General features: G+C 39.7%; 1 protein-coding gene across 3 annotated transcripts in view; it reads right to left on the reverse strand.

Annotated features, from left to right (window-relative positions):
- Nucleotides 1-27,183, reverse strand: part of NCK1 (NCK adaptor protein 1) — a 99,468-nt gene extending 72,285 nt beyond the window's left edge. The window contains exons 1-2 of one of the 3 annotated variants that reach the window (XM_067033739.1): nucleotides 27,080-27,157; nucleotides 23,371-23,424 (exon numbers count right to left, since the gene is read on the reverse strand). The gene's annotated coding sequence lies outside the window, so the exon portion shown is untranslated. Of the gene's footprint in view, nucleotides 1-23,370; nucleotides 23,425-27,044 lie in introns of all 3 variants that reach the window. The other 2 variants (XM_059065096.2, XM_067033740.1) reach the window with 2 other exon arrangements.
- Between the last annotated feature and the right edge of the window lie 21 nt (nucleotides 27,184-27,204).

The raw sequence follows: 27,204 nt of genomic DNA on the forward strand, positions 1-27,204 counted from the left end.
TCCTCGAGAGGTCAACTACATAGAGACTGAAAGTATGGTGGTTACCAGGGGCAGAGGGATGGGAGAATGAGAATTTAGTATTTAATTGATACAGAGTTTCAGTTGAGGAAGATGAAAAAGTTCTGGAAATAGGTGGTGGTGATGGTTACACAACAATGTGAATACACTTAAAGCCACAGAACTATACACTTAAAAACAGTTAAGATGATACATTGTTATGTATATTTTACCAAAATAAAAAAATTTATACATGAATGTTCATAACAGTATTATTCATAATAGTCAAAAGGGATAAACAACCCAAATGTCCATCAACTGATGAAAGGATAAATTTGTTATGTCCATACAACGGAATATTATTCAGCAATAATAATAAAGTACTAATGAGTTATAAAGTACTAATACATGCAATAATAAGGTACTAATACATGCTATAACATGGATGAACCTTAAAAACATTACGCTAAGTGGAAGAAGCCAGCCACAAAGGACCACATATTATATGATTCCATTTATATGAAATGCCCAGAATGAACAAATCTAGAGACAGGAAGTAGATTAATGGTTGTCTAGAAGGACTAGGGGTAGGGGAGGTCAGAGGGTGACAACTAACAGGAGTGGGGTTTCTTTTGAGGGGTGGTGTAAATGTTGTATGTGGTGATGGTTGCAAAACTCTGCAAGTACTAAAAGCTACTGAATTGTATACTTTTATACTTTATTTCAAGGTATTTTTTAATTTCCTCTTTGATTTCATTGTTGACCCACTGGTTTTTTAGTAGCAGGTTAAGTCTCCATGTAATCCTTGTTTCCTCGTTTCTCTTTCTGTGGTTGATTTCAGAATTGTACACTTTAAATAGGTGAACTGTATGTGAATTATATCTCAATAAAGCTTTTTTTTTTTTTTTTTAAAGCCAACAGGACCCAGTGACTGAATGGAACTGTAAATGAAGCAAACGGATGAATAAAAGATTAACTACAAGAGAACAGAAACATCATAGTTTGAATTCTTGCTCTGACATTTATTATGTGTGTGACCTTGAGCAAGTTACTTAACCTCTCTGTGCTTTGGTAACATCTACTTACAGGGTTGTTGTGAAGATTAAACAAAGTCATACATAAAACACTTAGGACAGTACCTGCTACATAATCCTCTTTCCCTGCCCTATCCTCCCACCTAATGCTAAAAATTCCATGACCAATCGTAAGAAAGTATAAATTTAAAGATAGTTGTATCTGAATTTTAAGAAATTATGTCCTTCCAGGTAGCAAATAACCTTAAAGTCACCAATTATATGCTACTGGCAAAGCAATTTTCAACTGCTAATTCACTGCAAGCTGAAACCCCGAGGCAAAGGGAAAGATAAACTTTAAAAGCTCTATTCACCAATTATCTCTCAGCTTCTTTTTCCCTTCCCCTCCCTCATTTAAAAATACTTCTTTCCTTGCCTACCCGCCTTTTTACCTTACCCTTTATTCCAAACTACTACTCTTACTTATAGACTGCTATTGATCATGAAAAGGCAACAATAAGTTACTTTTTTCCATAATAAAACATGTTAAGATGGGAGGAAAAAAAAAAAAAAAAGGACTGGTCATGCAAGCTATGGAACAACCAAACTCTGCCCAGCTAACCTGTCAAAGTTCCCTAAACAAAAAGAAAATGAAAAGGAATGAAGGAAAGCTCCCACTTCCCCTTGTGTAAATGGCTCTCTTTTTTGATTATCTGGAGACAGAATCCTGTGGCAGCTGCAAAAAGGAACTGGAATTTCTCCACACTACCTATGACCAAGTTCCACTACCAAAAGTCAAATGCTCTAAGCAGTTAGTACAATTTGACATATAAAACTATATTTCCATTTTACATATACCTTCATTTCATTTCAATGTTAAATAAGAATTTAATCTCAACCCATTTTAAAGGACAATGCCTTTCAAAGGAGCACCTGCATTATAAATGCTTCCGGAATAAGATTCAGTAAAAGGATGTGGTTAAGAAGCATAAACAGATGCACCGCCATTGTACTGCTATGATTCTGTATATTTTCAGATCAGAAAATTCCTACTAAAAACTCTTCAAAATAAATTCATAAATGTTAACTCTATATAGGCTTTTAGTACAGTTCTAACTTACTGGAACATTTAAAAAGAATATATCTCTAAAGAAAAGATGCTACAGCAAGCCCAGAAGGCTTTTCTTCCTCTACAAACTCCTTAATGCCTTCTTGATGCTTAACGGTATTGTCTTGTTGTATTGTATTTCACTTCAAAACGTTTAATGGACACATACTAAAAAGAGCAACTACACTAACTGCTTTTAGTATAGTATGTTAATAATCCTCACAGCGACCTTATGAAGCAGATATTAATATCACCATTTTATGACCTTCAGGAAAGGTAACATTTCAGAAGCTTCAAGTGCATATCACAAAGAACAGCCACACTAGCAGCAGTCAAGCTAAAACCTTCTTCTTTCTGAAACTTCCTGGTTTCCTTAACCCTGTATTAAATTGGTTCTCCTCCCTCTCTACCTACTCCTGGTTTCCATATCTGGCTTCTTTTTTTTTTCCCCTTGCTCTTATCAATATATACCCTCTCTCTCAGTAAATCATCCATTTTTATGGCTTCATCTTATCACCTGGGCCAACTGATTCCCAAATCCCTAATTTCAATTGTGTGCTCTAACCCAAGCTACTGTTCCTCAATATTTCTACATGAAAGTCTTGCTATCGCCACAAACTCAACACACATCAATGCCAACTCATCATTATCTCCAAAACACCAACTCTTCTATCCTCTTTACTCATCTGTTAATTACAAACCACTATCATCCCATTCACCAAGACTCCCCACTTTAGTCACACAGCAATTTGTGTTGGCTTTTCCTTTGATTCCTGTTCATCTTTTTCTGTTCCATTGACACTGCCACCACTAAAACCCAAGCCCTCAGCAATTCACCTAAATTACCATTAGAAATCTTGGTTATAATTGACTCCAGTCTCTCCAGTTCAGTCTGTTCTGTATAACAGTCATTCATTCATGCAACACATTTACTGAATAACTAGAGTGTGCTAAGCATTGGCTGGGTGCTGCAGGGATACAACAGTGAGAAAGAAATATCTTTCTAGCAGAGGACACAAGTAAAGCAAACAAGTTGTTTTTCCAAATAAAATAGTTATACATTGTGATAAATGCTGTGGTAGATGTAAACACAGTGCTATCATAAAGGACAGAGAATAGGAGAGCTATTTTTGTTTGGGATTTTAGTTAGAGATGGATTTTAAGCTGATATTGAAGATGAAAAGGAGGGAGTCATCTAAATATTTAGAGTGCTCCAAGCAAAGGAAACTACAAAACACACAGGTTCTAGGAGGAAAAAATGTTTGGCATGTCATGGGAAATGACCTAGTCTAATGTAACTTGAGAATAATAAGGGGGAAATGGTACAAAATAAGGTTGGAACAGACATAGGCTAATTTTATTCTATGGGTAACAAGAAGTCATTAAAAGGTTTTAAGTAAGGGAGTTCTAATCTAATATACACTGTGACAGAGACTGCTAGTGCTCATTAATATCTGTGTTCTCTCTTTCATTAGCACACTGCTATACTACCTTTCCCAGCCGCCTCTGTAGTTAGGTGGAGTCATGGGACTCAATTCTGACCTATGGAATGTGGGTGAAAGTGATATATGCCACTTTTTAGTGGGCCCTAAAATCTTCTTCCATACTTGCTTCCCTTTTCAAGACAGCCTCAAAAGTCATATTGTGATGACAGTGATAATTTTAAAAGACAGAGTAGCCTGTGCCCCTGAATTACTGCATGGAGCAGAGGTATCCCCACTCCTACTCCATCACACATATACTAGACTGACATGAAAACGTAATTTAAACTTCCACTGTGTTAAGCCACTAAGATTTGTGCTTATTAAACCTGTTAGCATATCACGATTAATACAGAAATCTTAATCTTTCTTTGACTACCGTGTAAAGAATTAGTTAAAAGGAAAAAATCCAGTAGAAATACAAAGACTAGTTAAGACTCAAAAACAATAACAACAAAAAAAGTTTTAAATACAGGACTTCAATAGACATTTCTCTAAAGATATACAAGTGACCAACAAGCATATGAAAGGATAGCTACTATCAAGAAAGGAGGGAAGGAAGGAAGGAAGGAAGGAGGGAGGGAGGGAGGGATGGTAGTTCCTCGAAAGAAAGTATTGCAGTTCCTCAAAAAATTAGAGAATTACCGTATGGTCCAGCAATTTCTGCAAAGAGACTTGAACAGATATTTGTACATTCATGTTCACAGCAGCATTATTCGTAATAGCTGAAAGTGGAAGCAACCTAAATATCCATCAATAGATGAATGGATAAACAAAATGTGATATATATATTCGATGGAATATTACCAGCCTTAAAAAGGAAGGAAATTTTGCACACATGACAACATGGATGAACCTTGAAGACATGCTAAGTGAAATAAAGCAGTCATAAAAAGACAAATGCCAATGATTCCACTTAAATGAGATAACTAGAGCAAACAAACACATAGAAACAGAAAGTAGAATGGTGGTTGCCAGGGGTTGGGGGAATGGGAAGTTGTTTAATGAATGCAAAGTTTCGTTTTTGCAAGATGAAAACGTTCTGGAGACTGGTTGTACAACAAAGTGAATATACTTAACAATACTGAACTACATACAGTTAAAAATGGTTAGAACTGTAAATTTTATGTTATGTGGATTTTACCACAATTTTTTTAGAAGAGCAGTTAATACAAATGTGAATCATTACACTGTATACCAGAAACTAATAAAATGTCAATTATATCTGAAATAAATAACGACACGAGTCCAAGTAAAAAGATGATGGTAGCTTGGTAGCCTGGACTTGAGTGGTATGGTGACTATGTAGACAGAGAACAGAAGAATTCAAGATGTATTTGGAGTTTGAAGAGACAAGATGGATTAGAAGTGTGGGAAGTAAGGGAATCAGGTATGACACCCGGGTTTTAGCTACTGGGTGAGTGGCAATACCATTGAATGAAATGAGAAAGATTGAGGAATGAACTAATGGAGGCAGCAGGAAAAGGGTACAGTTTAAGAGTAAGGAAATCGGGCTTCCCTGGTGGCGCAGTGGTTGAGAGTCCGCCTGCTAATGCAGGGGACACGGGTTCGTGCCCCGGCCCGCGAAGATGCCACATGCCGCGGAGCGGCTGGGCCCGTGAGCCATGGCCGCTGAGCCTGCGCGTCCGGAGCCTGTGCCCCACAGTGGGAGAGGCCACAGCAGTGAGAGGCCCGTATACCGCAAAAAAAAAAAAAAGAAAATGTATAAGGAAATCAAGAATTTGTTTTGATTGTTTTAAGTTCAAAATACCTATGGGATATATATACAAGTGGCAAAACCAAGGAAACAGCTTGATATATTCGGCATATTGTATTTTCCAAAGATGGCTGAGACAATATCTTCAATGCTTCTCTTACTATGTAATTTAGATACCACCTCTTAATGCGGGGGACAACTTCCCTCCCCTTGAATATTGGTAGGCTTATTACTATGCAGAAGTGAAGCTATGCAACTTCCAAGGCTGTCATAAAAGTGTTACAGCTTCTACTGGATACCCTCAAGATGCTTGTTCTTGGAGCCTAGCCATCAAGCTATGATGAAGCCCAAGCAGCCTATGTAGAGATTTACATGGAGAGGAACCGAGGCCCCTAACCCAAGGGTCCCCAACCCCTGGGCCACGGACCAGTACCAGTCCACAGCCTGTTAGGAACCGGGCCACACAGCAGGAGGTGAGTGGCGAGCAAGCAAAGCTTCATCTGCTGCTCTCCATCACTCGCATTACCGCCTAAACCATCCCCGCCACCCCTACCCCAGTCCATGGAAAAATTGTCTTACACAAAACCACTCCTTGGTGCCAAAAAGGTTGGGGACAGCTGGCCTAGCCCATAGCCAGCCAAGGAGCTCACAGTCAACTGTTAACAACAATTTGTCAGCAGTATGAGCAAGCAACCCTAGATGATACCACTTGAAACAGAGACAAGCCATCTCCACCCAAGTCCTGCCTAAATGTAGATCTATGAGCAGAAGAAAAATGATTATTGTTTTAAACCACTCAGTTTTGGAGTGGTTTTTACACAGTGGTAGATAATGGATACAATAAATGACTCAAGCTCAGAGCAGAGGTCTCGCCTGAGCAAGAGGTCAGCCACACATATCAATACTATTTAAAATCATAGGCTTAAATGAGATCACCTAAGGGAGAGTACAAGAGAGAAGTAATTCCAGAATGAAGCTCTAAACTCCAATATAAACAGCTAAGCAAACAAAAGACATCACTATTCAACTTCAAACTCTCTGCCAATTGCCTAATTAAGAGATACAGACATAAGGCATTTTATTAGTTTCATTGTCCTAAAACTACCAGGGCCTTCTCACCTGTTCAAATCCAGACTATTGCTCTTCCATCTGATAATCAGTTAGCATTAAGGGAATTCTCTTTATCACTTTAGGAATCCCCTTTGTCCCTACAGAATTTGATTTCCTGTCTCCTATATTGCTCACCTTCCTCTTTCACTGAAGTTTACTCCTTCCTTTTGGTGGGTGGAGTAAATCACACAATAGCTTTCTGAGAAAGAAGTGAGGAAGAGAAATTTTTGGAGACCTTGCTCGTCTTAAAAGGCCTACATTCTATACCTGTACTTAATAATTTGGCTGGGTAAAGAAATCTAGCTTGGAATTCATTTTCCCTCAGAATTTGAGGGCCTTACTCACTGTCTTCTTGTGAGGTTTCAGTTGAGAATACTCAATCTCTGCAGTTGAGGGACCCATTTCTCCCCCTCCAGAAGCTTATAGATCTTTCTCCCCCTCCAGAAGCTTAGAGTCCCATGTATTCCAAAATTTCACAATGAAATACCTCAGTGTCTGTGTGTACTGGTTATTAAGCTATTGTCCTAGACTTCAAACCTACTCTTCTCTACTCTGCTTTGTAATGCTAAGGTGCTGGAACCCTGCAAATCACACTTCTTTGCTAGCTGGCTTCCTGTTAGACTCTGCCTAAAAGGGACACTAGAAAGACACTGGAAGATTGAAGGAAGGAACAGGGAGATACTCCTTCAGCTCCATATCAACTGTCAACCTTCAGTGTGCAAACAGCAATGGTTCCAGTATCAGCAATTGGTTTCAGTTAGCAACTTTTTGCTTTTGTGTTTTTCCTGCCACTCCCAGACCAGCCTTATCAAGTCTCCTAAAATACTTATACTTCCTGAGCAGGCAGCAACTCCTCAGAAGTTTGAGTTCCAGTTCCTCAGGGCCACTCTTCAAGCTTCTAAATTCCAATAATTCCAATCTCTTCTCTTTGTTCTCCAAACCCTAGGGGCTAATTACTTCCTACAGTTAATTATCTTTGTGATACCTGAGAGTTCCCTTATTGCCTTTTCAGTTCTCCAATTACCTAGTCTATTACAGTTTCTGAGGGCTGCTATAACAAAGTAACACAAACTGGGTTGGCTTAAAACAGAAATCTATCTCACAGTTCTAGAGGCCACAAGACCGAAATCAAAGTATTGGCCATGCTCTGTCTGAAGGTATTAGTTAGGATCTGTTCCAGGCCTCTCTCCTAGCTTCTGGTAGTCTCAGGCATTCCTTGGCTTGTAGATGGTCATCTTCCCTCTGTGCATGCCTGTGTCCAAATTTATGTCTAAATTTCCCCAGTTTTTAAAGAACACCAGTCACAATGGCTTAAGGGACACTCTTATGACCTTACTTTAACTTGACTACCTCTGAAAAGACTATTTCCAAACAAGGTCACATTCTGAGGTACCGCAAGTTAGGGCTTTAACATATCTTTTTGCAGGGACACAACTCAACCCATAACATCTGGCTAAACAATTCTTTATATTATACAATTCTGTTATAAGTAGTATGGTCTCCATTTTCCTGACTAGACCCTAACTCAAAGTACATTTATCTGTTTTCATCCATTTTCCCTGAGAACCCAGAAGGCTTCTCAATATGCAAAATGATATTCCTCAACTTTGGGTATTTTTCTTGAACATTTCACTGTTATTTCTTTTCCACTCTTTTCTCTGTTCTCTCTTACCAGCACTTCTGTTGCTTAGAAGTTGATCTCCTGGACTGACCTTTGAATTACATATTTTTTTAACCTGTTTTCCATCTTTTCCTCTACTTTATGCAAGGTCTCCTCTACTTTAACTTCCATTCTTTTATTTTCTTCTTACTATTACCCTCTAATTTTCAAGACCTCTTTTTTTAGCTTATTGCTCCAAATTCTTTTTTTCTATTTGTTTTGGTCTCATATTAAAAGCTTTCCTCATGAACCTGGTGATCCTTGATTGTCTTGTTCATATTTAAAACTAGGGCCCTAAAAACTGATTGTGAATAACTTCAGAGTTTTTCTCCTTGGTTCTACTAAGAGAATCATCCTCTAAGTTCCTACTTGATTGTCAGGATCCTGGGACCTCAAGAGGAGAAGGGACGCCAATAAGGGTTCTAACACTAAGCACATTCACTTAATCCAGGTGTTTACTGTAGGATAACTGGTCTTCACCCCTCTGTTAGAGACACTGTATTTTATCCACTGCAGAGGATAAATCTTCAGTCTTCTGCTGCCCCAGTAAAGAGGGCAGTCACTGAGCTATACAAATTGACAGAGATCTAGGCTCATGCTGCCTTTTTGTTGTTGTTGTTTTTATAATAGCTTACTGAGATATAACTCAAATTCTACACAAGTGATCAATTTAAAGCATACGAGTCAATGATTTTTAGTATATTCAGCCGTGCAACCATCATCACAATCAATTTTAGAACATTTTCATCACACCAAAAAAGAAACCCGTACCCTTGAACAGTCATTTCCCATTTCCCTCTAATCTCCCCTATTCCCAGCCCTAGGCAACCACTAATTTACTCCCTATCTCTATAGATTTGTATTTTCTGGACATTTCATACAAATAAAATCATACAACATGTGGTCTTTTGTGACTGGCTTCTTTCACATAAGCATATTGTCAAGGTTCATTCATGTTATAACACGTATGAGTATTTCATTGCTGTTTATTGCAATATGCATTTTATTTACCCATTATCAGTTGATGGACATCTGGGCCATTTCTACTTTTTGGCTATTATGATTAACTGAGCTGGCTTCTTAAACAGACTTTCAAACATTCCTTCTATTTTGAGCACCACTCTCAGCCCCTCTTCCACAAGAATACCTGATGCTGCCAATTCCTGAGCCTGAGGATCTTTTCCATTTTTCCTACTGCCAGTTTAGGATTGAACATTTTTAAATCTACTAAAGTGTTTCTATCAGGATGTTGCTTTCCAGTTTCCAAATTTCATCGCTTCTTCCATTCTCTTTACCTATGTAGTTCCAATCTTTAAAAAATATCCTATATGATCAATCGCCTTGGTAGGCTTTGGAGGGGAGTAAAAGTAAATTCATCTTTCACTCATCCATCTTTACACAATAACATTTTCAATTATTTTTAGCCTTTATTCTAACATATGCATTATAAGGCTATAAACGTTCCTTTAAGCATGGATTACCTGTATCCCTTAAGTTATGTCATATTTTCATCATTCAGTTCAGAAGAGTTTAATGTCATTTCTTCTTTAATCCCTGGGTTACTTAGGAGTATACTATTTAATTTCTGAACAGCTGGCATGTCATTTTCTAGTTATTTTTGTAATGATTTCTGGCTTAATTCCAGCATGTCAGAGCACATATTCTAGAACTGATTATTTCCATCTTTTTTATGGTCCAGCATATGTCAATTTGGGGGGAAATTTCCATAGGCACTAGAAAAAAATCTGTATTCTTCAGGTGCAGGGTGAAATGTTCTATGTATGTAATTAGGCTCATTTGTTAATTGTGTTGTTCAAATCTTTTGACTTTTTTCTTATTGTTGTTCTACTAATTACTCAGAATTATACTAAAATATTCCAAACTATACTTATGAATTTGTCTAATTCTCCTTTTAGTTCTGCCAGTTTTTTACCTACCAGGTTGTCAAAAATTAGAATAATTATGCAAAGTAAAGGAACACTATTTGTTGGTGAAGATATAAATTCGTATGTTTTTTCTGAATAGCAGTTTGGCAACAGTTACCAACATTTACAACATCTATACTTTTGAACCCTGTTATTTTACATCTAAAATTGATTCTAAAGCTCTTAATGTACACCAAACACTGCTTAGCAGTTAAGTGGAGACATGAATTCTCACGTAAATCTTATAATAATCCTTTGATTAAGTATCATCCCCATATTACAGATGAGAAGAATGAATCTTGTAGATGCCTAAGCCCAAACAGTGATGAAGCCTATACTGGAATTCAAGTTGTCTGACTCTAGAATCTTTAAACTTATATATACTGATTTGAAAGAATGTTTATAAAAGCCAAATTAGAAAACAAAATGTAGCATGTGATCCTATTTTAAAGTGAGCATGAGTTTGTATACTCATAGAAACAAGTCTGGAATATACATATTAAAAAATAACAGAGAGGACTTCCCTGGTGGTGCAATGGTTACGAATCCGCCTGCCAATGTAGGGGACACGGGTTCGAGCCCTGGTCCAGGAAGATCCCACATGCCACAGACGACTAAGCCTGTGGGCGACAACTACTGAGCCTGCGCTCTAGAGCCCGCGAGCCACAACTACTGAAGCCCATTTGCCTAGAGGCCGTGCTCCACAACAAGAGAAGCCCCCACTCACTGAACTAGAGAAAGCCCGCGCACAGCAACGAAGACCCAACGCAGCCAAAAATTAATTAATTAAATTTGTAAAAAAAAATAATAATAACAGAGATACAGAGATAGGGACTTCTCTGCTGGTCCAGTGGTTAAGAGTCTGCACTCTCAATGCAGGGGGCACAGGTTAGATCCCTGGTCAGGGAACTACGATCCCACATGCAGCCAAAAAAAAAACACCCGGAGATAAATACTAAAGACAAGACACCATTTAAAGGAAAGAAAGTATTATACAAGAAACCTGTGATGAGACTGCTCACACAATTAAGACTAAACATAACAGTTTTTCAGCATCTAGGACTTAAAAGGAAAAGACATTTTACTTTATTTCCTATAACAATGCAATTCCTGTTTCTCCCACCCTGCCACGTGGCTTACATTAATTCTCTCTCTCATTTCTGACTGATATCAGGTGGACAAATACAACCACACACACACATATACACACAAACTTACACATATATGTGTATATATATATTATTGCCTGGAACAGCTTCTTGTCTGGAGCCAATTTATTCTGCCAGTTATGATTTACCAACTACAGAGAGAACTGATGAAAACTGCTTATTTAAAACATGACTTGGGCCTGTTCTCAATGCCCCTTTCCCCATTCTTCAAAGTATATGCACTTATGTTCTGCACTTAGATGACAAGAAAAAGAACAATGCACAGGTACACTCATTATGCGTTGTGATTTACTTCTTCAGTATTTTGCTTTTCCTACATCTTGAGATTTTACATTAAAAAATCTCATATCTCTGATAATAGAGTATATCTTACCAATTCTTAGTCATAACTTCCATGATATGCACTAGACTAAATTAAAACAAATAGCTTCAGGAAGTTCCAAGATTGTAAACTGAAGCCTGAGTGGGAGTAAAAGTAGTAGTAGTCTAGAAGCTGTATTAAAGGAAATCAGAACCATTACAACCAGAAAAAGGTAGGCAAACCTTTTCTGTAAAGGGCCAGATAGTAAATGTTTTAGTCTTTACGGGCCACACAGTCTCTGCCACATATTATTTTTTTACAACCCTTTAAAAATGTAAAATCATTCTGATTGGTTGGTTACTCCACTCTGAACTAGGGCTCACCAGATGTAATTAAAGATCTGCATACCCTACCAAAAGTAGGGGAATGAGAAATCCAATCCCTCAAACCAAAAAAATTGGTGGCCAGACTTTCAGACCTCAAGCAGATTTGAGTTTTCCTTCATGAACCTGACCCAAGTGGAAAACACCTCCTGCACATCAATCAGGGTTTTCTCAAAAATAGGCTCACTTGGGCCACCATGCAATGAAGTTCAAAGTCTTCAAGTCCCCATCAATTCAGACTTTCACTCACTAGATAACATCCAAGGATTGATTACTGACACCTGAAGTAAGACTCCAACATAAAAGCTGAAGACCAATTTACAAGGAACAGAGGCTGCAAAAAAAAAAAAAATTTTTTTTAAAAAGCTCTTTATAGGGGTGGATAGGAGAAGATGGCGGAAGAGTAATACGCGGGGATCACCTCCTCACAGATACATCAGAAATACATCTACACGTGGAACTTCTCCTATAGAACACCCACCGAACGCTGGCAGAAGACCTCAGACCTCCCAAAAGGCAAGAAACTCCCCACGTACCTGGGTAGGGCAAAAGAAAAAAGAATAAACAGAGACAAAAGAATAGGGACGGGACCTGCACCAGTGGGAGGGAGCTGTGAAGGAGGAAAGGTTCCCACACACTAGAAACCCCTTCGCGGGCGGAGACTGTGGGTGGCGGAGGCGGGAAGCTTCGGAGCCGCGGAGGAAAGCACAGCAACAGGGCAGGGAGGGCAAAGGGTAGAGATTCCAGCAGAGGATCGGTGCGGACCAGCACTCACCAGCCCGAGAGGCTTCTCTGCTTACCAGAGAGGCTTGTCTGCTTACCCGCCGGGGCGGGCGGGGCTGGGAGCTGAGCCTCGGGCTTCAGTCGGATCCCAGGGAAAGGTCTGGAGTTGGCAGAGTGAAAACAGCCTGAAGGGGTTAATGCACCACGGCTAGCCGGGAGGGAGTCCAGTTGAAGTCTGGAGCTGCTGAAGAGGCAAGAGACCTTTTCTTCCCTCTTTGCCTCCTGGTGCACGAGGAGAGGGGTTTAAGCGCGACGCTTAAAGGAGCTCCAGAAACGGGCGCGGAGCTACCGAAGAGACAAGAGACTTTTTCTTGCCTCTTCGCTTCCTGAGGTGTGAGGAGAGGAGATTAAGGGTACCATGTAAAGGAGCTCCAGAAACGGGCGCGAGCCGCGGCTGTCAGAACGGACAACAGAGATGGGTGTGGGACGCTAGGGTTGCTACTGCCGCCACCAAGAGGCCTGTGTGCGAGCACAGGTCACTCTCCACACCGCCCCTCCCGGCAGCCTGTGCAGCCCGCCACTGCCGGGGTCCCGGGATCCAGGGACAGCTTCCCCGGGAAAACGCACGGTGCGCCTCGGGCCGGTGCAGCGTCACGCAGGTCTCTGACGTCACAGGCTCACCCCACATCCGTGCACCTCCCACCCACCACCCTGGCCTGTGCCAGAGCCCCCGAATCAGCTGCTCCTTTAAACCCGTCCTATCTGAGCGAAGGGCAGATGCCCTCGTACGACCTACGCGCAGAGGCGGGGCCAAGTCCAAAGCTGAACCCCAGGAGCTGTGCGAACAAAGAGGAGAGGGGGAGGTTTCTCCCAGCAACCCCAGAAGCAGCGGATTAAAGCTCCACAGTCAACTTGAAGTGCCCTGAATAGACAGCGAAATATCCCAAATTGAGGAGATGGACTTTGGGAGCAAGATATACTATTATTTTCCCCTTTTTTCTTTTTGTGAGTGTGTATGTGTGTGCTGCTGTGTGAGATTTTGTCTGTATAGCTTTGTTTTCACCATTTGTCCTAGAGTTAGACCGACCTGTTTTTATTTTTTTCTGGTTTTATTTTTTTAATAGAAATTTTTCTTAATAATTATTTTTTATTTTAATAACTATATTTTATCCTACTTTATTGTGTCTTCTCCCTTTCTTTCTTCCTTTCTTCCCTCCTTTCTTTCGTACTTCCCTCCTTGCTTCCTTCCTCCCCTCCTTCCTCCCTTCCTTCCTTCCTCCCTTCCTTTCTTCCTCCCTCTCTTCCTTTCTTCCTTCCTTCCTTCCCTCACTTCCTCCTTCTTTCCTTCCTTCCTTTCTTTCCTTTCTATTTTTTTCTCCCTTTTATCTTGAGCCGTGTGGATTAAAGGCTCCTGGCACTCCAGCCAGCTGTCAAGGCTGTGTCTCTGAGGTGGGAAAACCAACCTCAGGACACTGGTCCACAAGAGACCTCCCAGCTCCACATAATATCAAATGGCGAAAATCTCCCAGAGATCTCCATCTCAACACCAAGATCCAGCTTCACTCAAGGACCAGCAACGAACAGTGCTGGACACCCTATGCCCAACAAAGAGCAAGACAGGTCTACAGCCCCATCCATTAGCAGAGAGGCTGCCTAAAATCATAATAAGGCTACCAACATCCCCATACACACCACCAGACGTGGACCTGCCCACCAGAAAGACAAGATCCAGCCTCATCCACCAGAACAGAGGCACTAGTCCCCCCAAACAGGAAACCTGCTCAACTCACTGAACCAACCTCAGCCACTGGGGACAGCCACCAAAAACAGAGGGAACTACGAACCTGCAGCCTGCAAAAAGGAAACCCCAAACACAGTAAGATAAGCAAAATGAGAAGACAGAAAAACACAGCAGATGAAGGAGCAAGATAAACACACACCAGACCTAACAAATGAAGACTTACTAGCCAGTCTACCTGAAAAAGAATTCAGAATAATGATAGTAAAGATGATTCAAAATCTTGGAAATAGAATAGACAAATTGCAAGAAACAGTTAACGAGGACCTAGAAGAAATAAAGAGGAAGCAATAACGATGAGCAACACAATAAATGAAAAATACTCTAGATGGGATCAATAGCAGAAAAACTGAGGCAGAAGGACGGATAAGTGACCTGGAAGGTAAAATAGTGGAAATAACTACTGCAGAGCAGAAGAAAGAAAAAAGAATGAAAAGAACTGAGGACAGTCTCAGAGACCTCTGGGACAACATTAAACGCACCAACATTCGAATCATAGGGGTCGCAGAAGAAGAAGAGAAAAAGAAAGGGACTGAGAAAATATTTGAAGAGATTATAGTTGAAAACTTCCCTAATATAGGAAAGGAAATAGTCAATCAAGTCCAGGAAGCACAGAGAGTCCCATACAGGATAAACCCAAGGATAAACACGCCGAGACACATAATAATCAAACTGTCAAAAATTAAATACAAAGAAAACATATTAAAAGCAGCAAGGGAAAAACAACAAATAACACACAAGGGAATCCCCATAAGGTTAACATCTGATCTTTCAGCAGAAACTCTACAAGCCAGAAGGGAGTGGCAGGACATATTTAAAGTGATGAAGGAAAAAAACCTACAACCAAGATTACTCTACCCAGCAAGGATCTCATTCAGATTTGATGGAGAAATTAAAACCTTTACAGACAAGCAAAAGCTGAGAGAGTTCAGCACCACCAAACCAGCTTTACAACAAATGCTAAAGGAACTTCTCTAAGCAAGAAACACAAGAGAAGGAAAAGACCTACAAGAACAACCTGAAACAAGTAAGTAAATGGTAATAGGAACACACATATCAATAATTACCTTAAATGTAAATGGATTAAATGCTCCCACCAAAAGACACAGACTGGCTGAATGGATACAAAAACAGGACCCATATATATGCTGTCTACAAGAGACCCACTTCAGACCTAGGGACACTTACAGACTGAAAGTGAGGGGATGGAAAAAGATATTCCATACAAATGGAAATCAGAAGAAAGCTGGAGTAGCAATTCTCCTATCAGACAAAATAGGCTTTAAAATAAAAACTATTACAAGAGACAAAGAAGGACACTACATAATGATCAAGGGATCAATCCATGAAGAAGATATAACAATTGTAAATATTTATGCACCCAACATAGGGTGCATAATACATAAGGCAAATACTAACAGCCATAAAAGGGGAAATCGACAGTAACACAATCATAGTAGGGGACTTTAACACCCCACTGTCACCAATGGACAGATCGTCCAAAATGAAAATAAATAAGGAAACACAAGCTTTAAATGATACATTCATTACACAAGATGGATTTACTTGATATTTATAGGACATTCCATCCAAAAACAACAGAATACACATTTTTCTCAAGTGCTCATGGAACATTCTCCAGGATCGATCATATCTTGGGTCACAAATCTAGCCTTGGCAAATTTAAGAAAATTGAAATCATATCAAGTATCTTTTCTGACCACAACGCTATGAGATTAGATATCAATTACAGGAAAGGTCTGTAAAAAATACGAACACATGGAGGATAAACAATACACTAGTTAATAACGAAGTGATCACTGAAGAAATCAAAGAGGAATCAAAAAGTACTTAAAAACAAATGACAACCCAAAACCTATGGGATACAGCAAAAGCAGTTCTAAGAGGGAAGTTTATAGCAATACAATCATACCTTAAGAAACAGAAAACACCTCGAATAAACAACCTAACTTTGCACCTAAAGCAATTAGAGAAGGAAGAACAAAAAAACCCCAAATTTAGCAGAAGGAAAGAAATCATAAAGATCAGATCAGAAATAAATGAAAAAGAAATGAAGGAAACAATAGCAAAGATCAATAAAAGTAAAAGTGGGTTCTTTGAGAAGATAAGTAAAATTGATAAACCATTAGCCAGACTCATCAAGAAAAAAAGGGCGAAGACTCAAATCAATGGAAGTAGAAATGAAAAAGGACAAGTAACAACTGACACTGCAGAAATACAAAAGATTATTAGAGATTACTACAAACAACTCTATGCCAATAAAATGGACAACCTGGAAGAAATGGACAAATTCTTAGAAATGCACAAGCTGCCGAGACTGAGCCAGGAAGAAATAGAAAATATGAACAGCCCAATCACAAGCACTGAAATTGAAACTGTGATTAAAAATCTTCCAACAAACAAAAGCCCAGGACCCGATGGCTTCACAGGCGAATTCTATCAAACATTTAGAGAAGAGCTAACACCTATCCTTCTCAAACTCTTCCAAAAGATAGCAGAGAGAGGAACACTCCCAAACTCGTTCTATGAGGCCACCATCACCCTGATACCAAAACCAGACAAAGATGTCACAAAGAAAGAAAACTACAGGCCAATATCACTGATGAACATAGATGCAAAAATCCTCAACAAAATACTAGCAAACAGAATCCAACAGCACATTAAAAGGATCATACACCATGATCAAGTGGGGTTTATTCCAGGAATGCAAGGATTATTCAATATACGCAAATCAATCAACGTGATACACCATATCAACAAACTGAAGGAGGAAAACCATATGATCATCTCAATAGATGCAGAGAAAGCTTTTGACAAAATTCAACACCCATTTATGATAAAAAACCCTGCAGAAAGTAGGCATAGAGGGAACCTTCCTCAACATAATAAAGGCCATATATGACAAACCCACAGCCAGCATTGTTCTCAATGGTAAAAAACTGAAACCATTTCCACTAAGATCAGGAACAAGACAAGGTTGCCCACTCTCACCACTATTATTCAACTTAGTTTTGGAAGTTCTAGCCACAGCAATCAGACAAAAAAAAGAAATAAAAGGAATCCAAATAGGAAAAGAAGAAGTAAAGCTGTCACTGTTTGCAGATGACATGATACTATACATACAGAATACTAAGGATGCTACCAGAAAACTACTAGAACTAATCAATGAATTTGGTAAAGTAGCAGGATACAAAATGAATGCACAGAAATCTCTGGCATTCTTATACACTAATGATGAAAAATCTGAGAGTGAAATCAAGAAAACACTCCCATTTACCATTGCAACAAAAGGAATAAAATATCTAGGAATAAACCTACCTAAGGAGACAAAAGACTTGTATGCAGAAAACTATAAGACACTGATGAAAGAAATTAAAGATGATACAAATAGGTGCAGAAATATACCATGTTCTTGGATTGGAAGAATCAACATTGTGAAAATGACTCTACTACCCAAAGCAATCTACAGATTCAATGCAATCCCTATCAAACTACCACTGGCATTTTTTACAGAACTAGAACAAAAAATTTCACAATCTGTATGGAAACACAAAAGACCCCGAATAGCCAAAGCAATCTTGAGAACAAAAAATGGAGCTGGAGGAATCAGGCTCCCTGACTTCAGACTGTACTACAAGGCCACAGTAATCAAGACAGTATGGTACTGGCACAAAAACAGAAATACAGATCAATGGAACAGGATAGAAAGCCCAGAGATAAACCCACACACATATGGTCACCTTATCTTTGATAAAGGAGGGAAGGATATACAGTGGAGAAAAGACAGCCTCTTCAATAAGTGGTGCTCGGAAAACTGGACAGCTACGTGTAAAAGTATGAAATTAGAACACTCCCTAACACCACACACAAAAATAAACTCAAAATGGGTTAAAGACCTAAATGTAAGGCCAGACACTATCAAACTCTTAGAGGCAAACATAGGCAGAACACTTTATGACATAAATCACAGCAAGATCCTTTTTGACCCATCTCCTAGAGAAATGGAAATAAAAACAAAAATAAACAAATGGGATCTAATCAAACTTAAAAGCTTTTACACAGCAAAGGAAACCATAAACAAGACCAAAAGACAACCCTCAGAATGGGAGAAAATATTTGCAAATGAAGCAACTGACAAAGGATTAATATCCAAAATTTATAAGCAACTCAGGCAGCTCAATAACAAAAAAACGAACAACCCAATCCAAAAATGGGCAGAAGAACTAAATAGACATTTCTCCAAAGAAGATATACAGATTGCCAACAAACACATGAAAGAATGCTCAACCTCATTAATCATTAGAGAAATGCAAATCGAAACTACAATGAGATATCATCTCACACCGGTCAGATTGGCCATCATCAAAAACTCTAGAAACAATAAATGCTGGAGAGGGTGTGGAGAAAAGGGAACACTCTTGCACTGCTGGTGGGAATGTAAATTGATACAGCCACTATGGAGAACAGTATGGAGGTTCCTTAAAAAACTACAAATAGAACTACCATATGACCCCGCAATCCCACTACTAGGCATATACCCTGAGAAAACCATAATTCAAAAAGAGTCATGTACCAAAGTGTTTATTGCAGCTCTATTTATGATAGCCAGGACATGGAAGCAACCTAAGTGTCCATCAACAGATGAATGGATAAAGAAGATGTGGCACATATATACAATGGAATATTACTCAGCCATAAAAAGAAATGAAACTGAGTTATTTGTAATGAGGTGGATAGACCTGGAGTCTGTCATACAGAGTGAAGTCAGTCAGAAGGAGAAAAACAAATACCATATGCTAACACATATATATGGAATCTAAGAAAAAAAAATGTCATGAAGAGATTAGTGGTAGGACGGGAATAAAACACAGACCTACTAGAGCATGGACTTGAGGATATGGGGAGGGGGAAGGGTAAGCTGTGATGATGTGAGAGAGTGGCAGGGACATATACACACTACCAAATGTAAGTTAGATAGCTGGTGGGAAGCTGCCACATAGCACACGGAGTTCACCTCTGTGTTTTGTGACCACCTAGAGGGGTGGGATAGGGAGGGTGGGAGGGAGGGTGATGCAAGAGGGAAGAGATATGGGAACATATGTATATGTATAACTGATTCACTTTGTTGTAAAGGAGAAACTAACACACTATTGTAAAACAGTTATACTCAAAGATGTTAAAAATAAATAAATAAAATAAAATAAAAGTATAGGGATGAATGTAAAAAAAAAAAAAGCTCTTTATAGCCTCAGAAATTACAGAAAAGAATGCATCCATGACAGAAGCACAAGATGCTCTCTATAAAAGAGAATCCTTAAGAAAACAAAAAGAACTCTTGGGAAATCAAAATCTTCACAGCAAAACATGAAACATTTAACAGAAGGCTTAGGAAATAAAGTTAAGAAAGCCTCCCATATAAAATAGAGCCAAAAGACTAGGAGGTGAAAAGTAAGAGAAAAAGGGAGTATCAGAGGACTAGTCTAAAAGATCCGAACAAAGAACAGAAGTTTCACAGAGAGAGATACAAAAGGGAGGAGAGTAAACCACTGTAATGGACTGAACTGTGTCCCCTCAAAATTTATATGTTGAAGCCCTAGCCCCCAGTGTGACAGTATTTGGAGATAAGGCCTTCAGGAGGTAGTTATGGTTAAATGAGGTCATAAGGGTGGGGCCCTAATCCAACTGGATTGGTATCCTCAAAATAAGAGGAGGAATGATACAGTTCTCTCCATGGAAGGCCTTGTAAGGACACACTGAGAAGACAGCTGTCCAGAAGCCAAGAAGAGAACTCATCAGAAACCAACCCTGACGGTACCTTGATCTTGGACTTCTAGCCTCCAAAACTGTGAGAAAATTAGTATCTGTTCTTTAAACCACACAGTCTACAGTATTTTGTTAGGGCAGCCCTAGCAGATTAATCCAACCATCAATGAAAAAATTCAAGAAAATTTCCCAGAACTGATGAACATAATTTGGCAAATTTAGAGGGCACAACGAATAATATCTAAGGAAACACACTAAAGTAGATGTATGCCAAGTCACACCCTCATGAAATTTACAAAATTCCAGAAAGGCAAGAAACAGGATCAGGAATCAGAATGTCTTCAGAATTCTTAAATGGACCTCAAGCTAGAAAACAATGGAGAGATGCCTTCAGAATTCAGAAGGGAAATTATTTCCAACCTACAACTCCTTACCCAACCAACCAAATCAATGTGAAGACCAAAAATAAATAAATAAATAAATAAAGGTGGGGTTTTTTTTTTAACATCTTTATTGGAGTATAATTGCTTTACAGTGGTGTTAGTTTCTGCTTTATAACAAAGTGAATCAGTTATTCATATACACATGTTCCCATATCTCTTCCCTCTTGCGTCTCCCTCCCTCCCACCCTCCCTATCCCACACCTCTAGGTGGTCACAAAGCACGGAGCTGATCTCCCTGTGCTATGCGGCTGCTTCCCACTAGCTATCTATTCTACGTTTGGTAGTGTATATATGTCCATGCCACTCTCTCACTTTGTCACAGCTTACCCTTCCCCCTCCCCACATCCTCAAGTCCATTCTCTAGTAGGTCTAGGTCTACGTCTCCATTCCCATCTTACCCCTAGGTTCTTCATGACCTTTTTTTCCCCATTAGATTCCATATATATGTGTTAGCATACGGTATTTGTTTTTCTCTTTCTGACTTACTTCACTCTGCATGACAGACTCTAGGTCCATCCACCTCACTACAAATAACTCAATTTCATTTCTTTTTATGGCTGAGTAATATTCCATTGTATATATGAAGGGGGTTTTATTAACACAGATATCAACTTTTCTCAGTAATCTACTGTGGGATATACCCCATCAAAAGAAGGGGTCAAAATAATTTTTAAAAAAGAATTACATGATTCACAGGAAATAAGAGATTTAAGGCAATGGGAATCACTAGATTTTTGGTAAAGGGAGAAATCCCAGGAAACTACTATGGACCAGCCAGAGAACTAGTTCAATCAGGTTCAAAAACTGGTAGAAAGGGACTTCCCTGGTAGTACAGTGGTTAAGAATCCACCTGCCAATGCAGGGGACACGGGTTCGAGCCCTGGTCCAGGAAGATCCCACATGCCGCAGAGCAACTAAGCCCATGCACCACAACTACTGAGCCTGCACTCTAGAGCCCACATGCCACGACTACTGAGTCCACATGCTGCAACTACTGAAGCCCACGTACCTAGAGCCAGTGGTCTGCAAAAAGAGAAGCCACCACAATAAGCCCACGCACCACAATGGAGAGTAGCCTCCACTTGCTGCAACTAGAGAAAGCCAGCACGCAGCAATGAAGACCCAATACAGCCAAAAAATTGAAAAAATTTTTAAAAATTGGTAGACAAAAACAGAGCAATTCTACTCCCACGTATATATACTCAAAAGAAATGAGGGTGTATGTCCACTAAAAGACTTGTAAGTAAATGTTCATAGCTGCTTTATTCACAACAGCTAAAAAAAAACAAAGTATATCAAACATCCATTAACGGTGAATTTTTTTTTTTTTCTGCTACGCGAGCCTCTCACTGTTGTGGCCTCTCCCGTTGCGGAGCACAGGCTCCAGACATGCAGGCTCAGCGGCCATGGCTCACAGGCCTAGCCGCTCCGCAGCATGTGGGATCTTCCCGGACCAGGGCACGAACCCGTGTCCCCTGCATCAGCAGGCGGACTCTCAACCACTGAGCCACCAGGGAAGCCCGTGAATTTTTTTTTTTAATGTATATATTCATCCAAGAAAATACTGCCATCAGCGAAAAAGACCAACTACTGCTGTACCCAACCATCATGGGTGAGTCTCACAAACACAATGTTAAGTAAAAGCAGCCATTCACAAAAGTATATACTGTATGGTTCCATTTATATTAAGTTCAAGAACAGGCAAAAATAACCTATGGTGTATAGGTCAAAATGGTGATTACTTTGCGGGAGGCGGGGGGGGGGGGGGGAGGACCCATGAGAGAGCCTTCCGGAGCACTAGGAACGTTCCATACCTTGATCTGGGTAATGGGCCTATGTCTACAATTGGAAAAATTCATTAGGGATACACTGAAATTTGGGCACTTTGCAATTTTAAAAAACATAATGATACTTTCTCTAAACAAGTTTTTAAAGAAATTAATGGAACTTTCAATTGGATCTCACAACAGGAATTAATCAAAAGGAAAATTTTCTAAGGTCTTACGCACAAAGATCTTTATTTCAAAGTTATTTACAATAGGAAAAAACTGGAAATAACTTAATAAATGAATGTCATGTAAATTCTGGATTTCTCTGGTGTGGGACAGAAATTATTATTCTGTGTCTTTCTGCTACTAGCAGCCAAACTTAATACTCATTAACCCAAAGAAGCCACCTGCCAAAGGGAAGAGCATGTTCACAGGCTCCAAGGCAAAAAAGAGCTTGGCTGTTCAAAAGAGCAGCCTAAAGGAAAAAGATAATGGCAAGAAATGCAGCTTGAAGCTGGCAAAAGCCAAATCATGGAATACTTTCTAGGGCTTTCTAAGAATACGTAAAAGAAATGTAAAAAAACATAGAAAAACTAAAGTATTGGGGTTGGCCACAAAGTTCATTCGGTTTTTCCAAACTTTTTGGCCAACCCAAAATCTGACTTCCTAGGGTAGCAAAAATTCGGGGTTGGGGGGTGGGGGTGGGGAGGTTGTACAGGAAGTATTCTAAATGTTTCTAAAAATAAAAATGTTGCTTAAAAATATATAGTATCTGGAAGTGATCAAGCATTTCCAAAAACCTTTCCAGTGCCTTGTTTAATTAATAAAATGTTTCTACAACATAGCTGGAATACTCAAAAAATACAAGGAACATTAAATTCTTTGTTATATTTATTATTTGAATTGATCTAAATGCAACATGATTTTGAAGCATGCATGTACTGAAAGTTTGGGAATGCTGATTCATTAAAACAACTTTTTCAATGTACCCGTTTTTTAAAAGATCTCTCCAAGCCATACTCTCACTGCTTTATTCAACTGGTCTGTTTGAACAAAAGCAGAAATTATTCATACTTATCCAATTCAGCGCTCCTTAGGTACAATTTCAGGAAAAAAGAACAAGAGAATCAGTGTTTCCACAGTTTATTTTAGCAGATAATTTATTTAAACAAATAAGAATAAGTCATTATAAACAACCAAACAATAAAAGAAAAACAGCTTCTAATTTGTTTCAGGCCAAAAAAGTAAAGCATACCATCCAGTGATATCTCTCCTGACAGTTTTCTGTGCAGTCTTATACCATCCAACTCTTGCTACATCAATGTAACAAAAATACCAAGGAAACCCTATGCTGCTGGTATTAACAGAAACTTTAAAGTTAAGAGGGAAAAAAAAAACGTGAAGAACAAATATATAAAAGCTCTCTAACTCCCCAAATGGAACAAATGGTTTACAGAATGTTTTGCTCAATCAGCAGATTGCTCAATAATCTGGTTCTTGACAGATGAACAAAATGACAAAATAGCAAAATGTAAAAGTGTTACTGTTCTATCAAAAAGAGAAAAAGAACATTTAGTTAGGTCAATAAACTTAGTCACCTAATAAGTCATTGTTCACATCTACTTCCAAGGCTCCCAAAGATTCAGTCTCTTTTATCAAGAGAATCAAACAAACTAAAATCCAACAGTGAAACTTCTAAGAGATTCATTTTTAGTGAATCATGGGACTCAACAGTGGACAAGACAGTATTATTTTTGTTAAAGCTGTTAATACATCCAACAAGCTAGAAGTCTCTATGTAGACTTTAAATCACTGTTTCAATGATTCAAACAATGCAAGTCATGAAGGTTCCCCTGCCCTCATACAGAAGTTCTGAATCTATATGAGAAAGCATTAATACACAAAATGCAAAGTAATGTGAAGCAAACAATACAAAATGACATTGAAAGACATGAAAAGAAGTATCGTTTCATATAGAATACACAATATATATATATTTTTTAATATACACAACTTGAGTTAGGAAGTCAAGCAGGAAATCAAGGTTTGAGTCTCAGCTCTGCCACCATCACTAGGTGAATTTTAGTGCAGTTAGTCTGTATGGATTACGTTTTCCCTATCTATAAAACAGAAGGTTGGATTCCAACGTTCCCACAATTTGTTCCATTGTGTTATGATACAAGTCCACATAAGATTAAAAACGAAAGGAATGATAAAACAGTAAGGGCAGTGCGTTCAAAGGAAAGCAACAACACAGAGAACAGAAAGATCTGGAAGGTTGCACTAAAGGACCAAAAATGAAACTTCAACAAAATTTGCCTTCATTTGTCACTTAATTTAAGGAGGAAAATTCCTTTTAAAGAATGCAGGCTATACATAGGCAAAGTCTCAACAGATACCAGAAAAATACAAAGTCTAAATGAGAACAAGAGATTGGGTTGGTTAGGGTGGACAGCTCCTGTAGAGAATTAGTGCCATCATTAGAAAAAACAGGTTTTGAGCAGATTGTTAGAAGGCTGGCAATTCTGAACTATACTCTGTAAATAACAGGGAACTATTGCTGGTTTAACAGTGAGGGCGTTGGAAGCATTATTTTAAGAACAGGCAGAAGGCAAGACATACTGAGTAGGGAAAAAGACAGGCACAAAACCCAGTTAAAAGCTAGTGGGAAGGAACAGATATCTGAAAGAAATTTCGGAAAATGGTCGACAAAAATTGGTCAATGTTAAGTTATGTGGATAGAGGAAGTCAAAGTTGTCTGGGTAATCTAAGGCATGATAAAATCACCAAAACAAAGTCAGCAAATGGAATCAGTTTTGAAGGGAAGACTATAAATTCTATCTTTCAAATAAAGTGAGCATCCAAATAGAATTGCTGCCTTATTAAATAATCTTTAAATGTCATTTGTGGCCCTGTCAGCTGTCTTCCTAAAACAGCACAGCAAAGTATTCACGGAGAATTTGTTAAATGCTTAGTAATTTCAAGAGTGCCCTCCAATTCTACTTATTGACTAAATAACTAAACAATAATTTAGTCTCCTGGTGTAGGTAGACAACATTTGGTATTTTTCCATATTATAAAGGTGAGTAAATTGTAAAAACTATTAATTAAACTATAAGAGAAAAAAATGGACTGAAACTATTTATCAATTCTTCCTGACATGTGATTTATAACATTAATCACATCAAATCTACCTTGAGTTTTGGCAGGAAAGTTCTCAAAGGTTCAAAAGAAAAATGAACCCAGTGGCATAAAGCATCATTCAATATCTAACAAAATGTTCGAAGCTTTATTTACATGGACCTGAAAGCACTGGTAAAATCTGGACTAAAGATAATGCTTAGAAAAATAGAGCAAACAATTTAAAATTTAATACATGAACAAGCACAGCTGAGAAATCTTGACCATTCTGCAAACTGTTCACAGATCACAATTTTCCAAAGAAGAAAATCCCAAAGTTTGTGATCAATATGAAATAAAACTAATATTAATCAACCAATGCATAGTTCTTGAGTTTCTATCAAACTTTGAATGGGATGCCTGTTTAAGAGCCGAACCTTATTGACAAATACCAAACAAAACCTTCTTGGATTATTTCCCCATTGACTCTGTGAACTCGCTGAAGGTTGAGACTTTAGGCACAGTGCTTTCCAAGTGCTTAATAAGTTGTATAGTTGGTCTTCCATAAATCTACCAAAGTAAGATTTTTAACAATGAATACCTCTTGCAACACTTACCCGTTCGGACCGGACATTGAGTGAGCTGCTTTGCTCACCACCCAAGATGGGGTTAGAAATTTCTCTTATTCTTTCATAACTCCCATGGTTTCTCACCAAATCTAACGGGTAGAATTATTTTTAGGTGACTAGTTCATTCGTTCGACACTAATTGGGCGTCTATGATGTCAGAGTTCTCAGCTCCGAACAAAATCCAGCTTCCCGAGCTTCTTACGGAAAATTTAACTTTCATGGACACACATAAGAAAGGTTACAAAACAACTATCGAGATACATTTTCTTTTTTTTACCGGATATATTGCAACTCAAGTCAAAAGCTCACAGCCCACGCAACTCGCATACGAATCTACAGCAGGTCCATAAGATTAAAATAACCCAGCTTTCCCGAGGAGGAGGTAAACGGCTAGGGGTGGGAGGAGGGGCGGGAGGCGCATCCCGAGGACGTCCACCCTCCACACAGGGAACGGCTCCCTCCCCCTCCTCTCGGGCTGGAGGTGAGCGCGCCCCTTCCCTTCACTACCACATCCCTACCTTCGCGGCCTCGCATTGCGCCACAACAGCTGACAGGACTTTGGGGGAGGAAAAGAAACGGGGAAGGGCGCGCGCCTCACACTGGACCGCCCAGCCTCGCGGGGGCGGCCGGCCGCGGCGCTCACCCCGACCCGACGTTCCGGGGATGGACCGAGAGGCCGCGGGGCCGCGCCGCCCGCGGCAGTGGCCGGAGGGTCGCGCGGAGCTCCTAGGCAAACGCCCAGGCCCTACCGAGTGGCCTCCCCGCCCCCTCCGGCTCAGCTCCGGGCCGGCAGACGGCGCCCCGGGGGCTAACTTCGGGGAAGAGGAAGCACCGCGGAAAGTAACAGGCTGTGTGGATTCCCGGGGCAAGGAAAGACTGTTCTGTGCGTCTGCCTGCCGGCACGACCGTCTCACCTCCCTTCTGCCGAGCCCGGGTGGCCCCAGCTCACCTGAGGAGGGTACCGGGACGCCGCCGCGGCCGCCGCGATGGCCGTTACGGCACGAGGCCTCCGCTCAGCCGCCGCGTAGCTCTGAAGAGAGGGGCGGGGCGCGCGGGGCGGGAGGGCGGGGCTGC

Source organism: Kogia breviceps, chromosome 5, assembly GCF_026419965.1.
Source record: "Kogia breviceps isolate mKogBre1 chromosome 5, mKogBre1 haplotype 1, whole genome shotgun sequence".
Lineage (NCBI taxonomy): Eukaryota > Metazoa > Chordata > Mammalia > Artiodactyla > Physeteridae > Kogia > Kogia breviceps.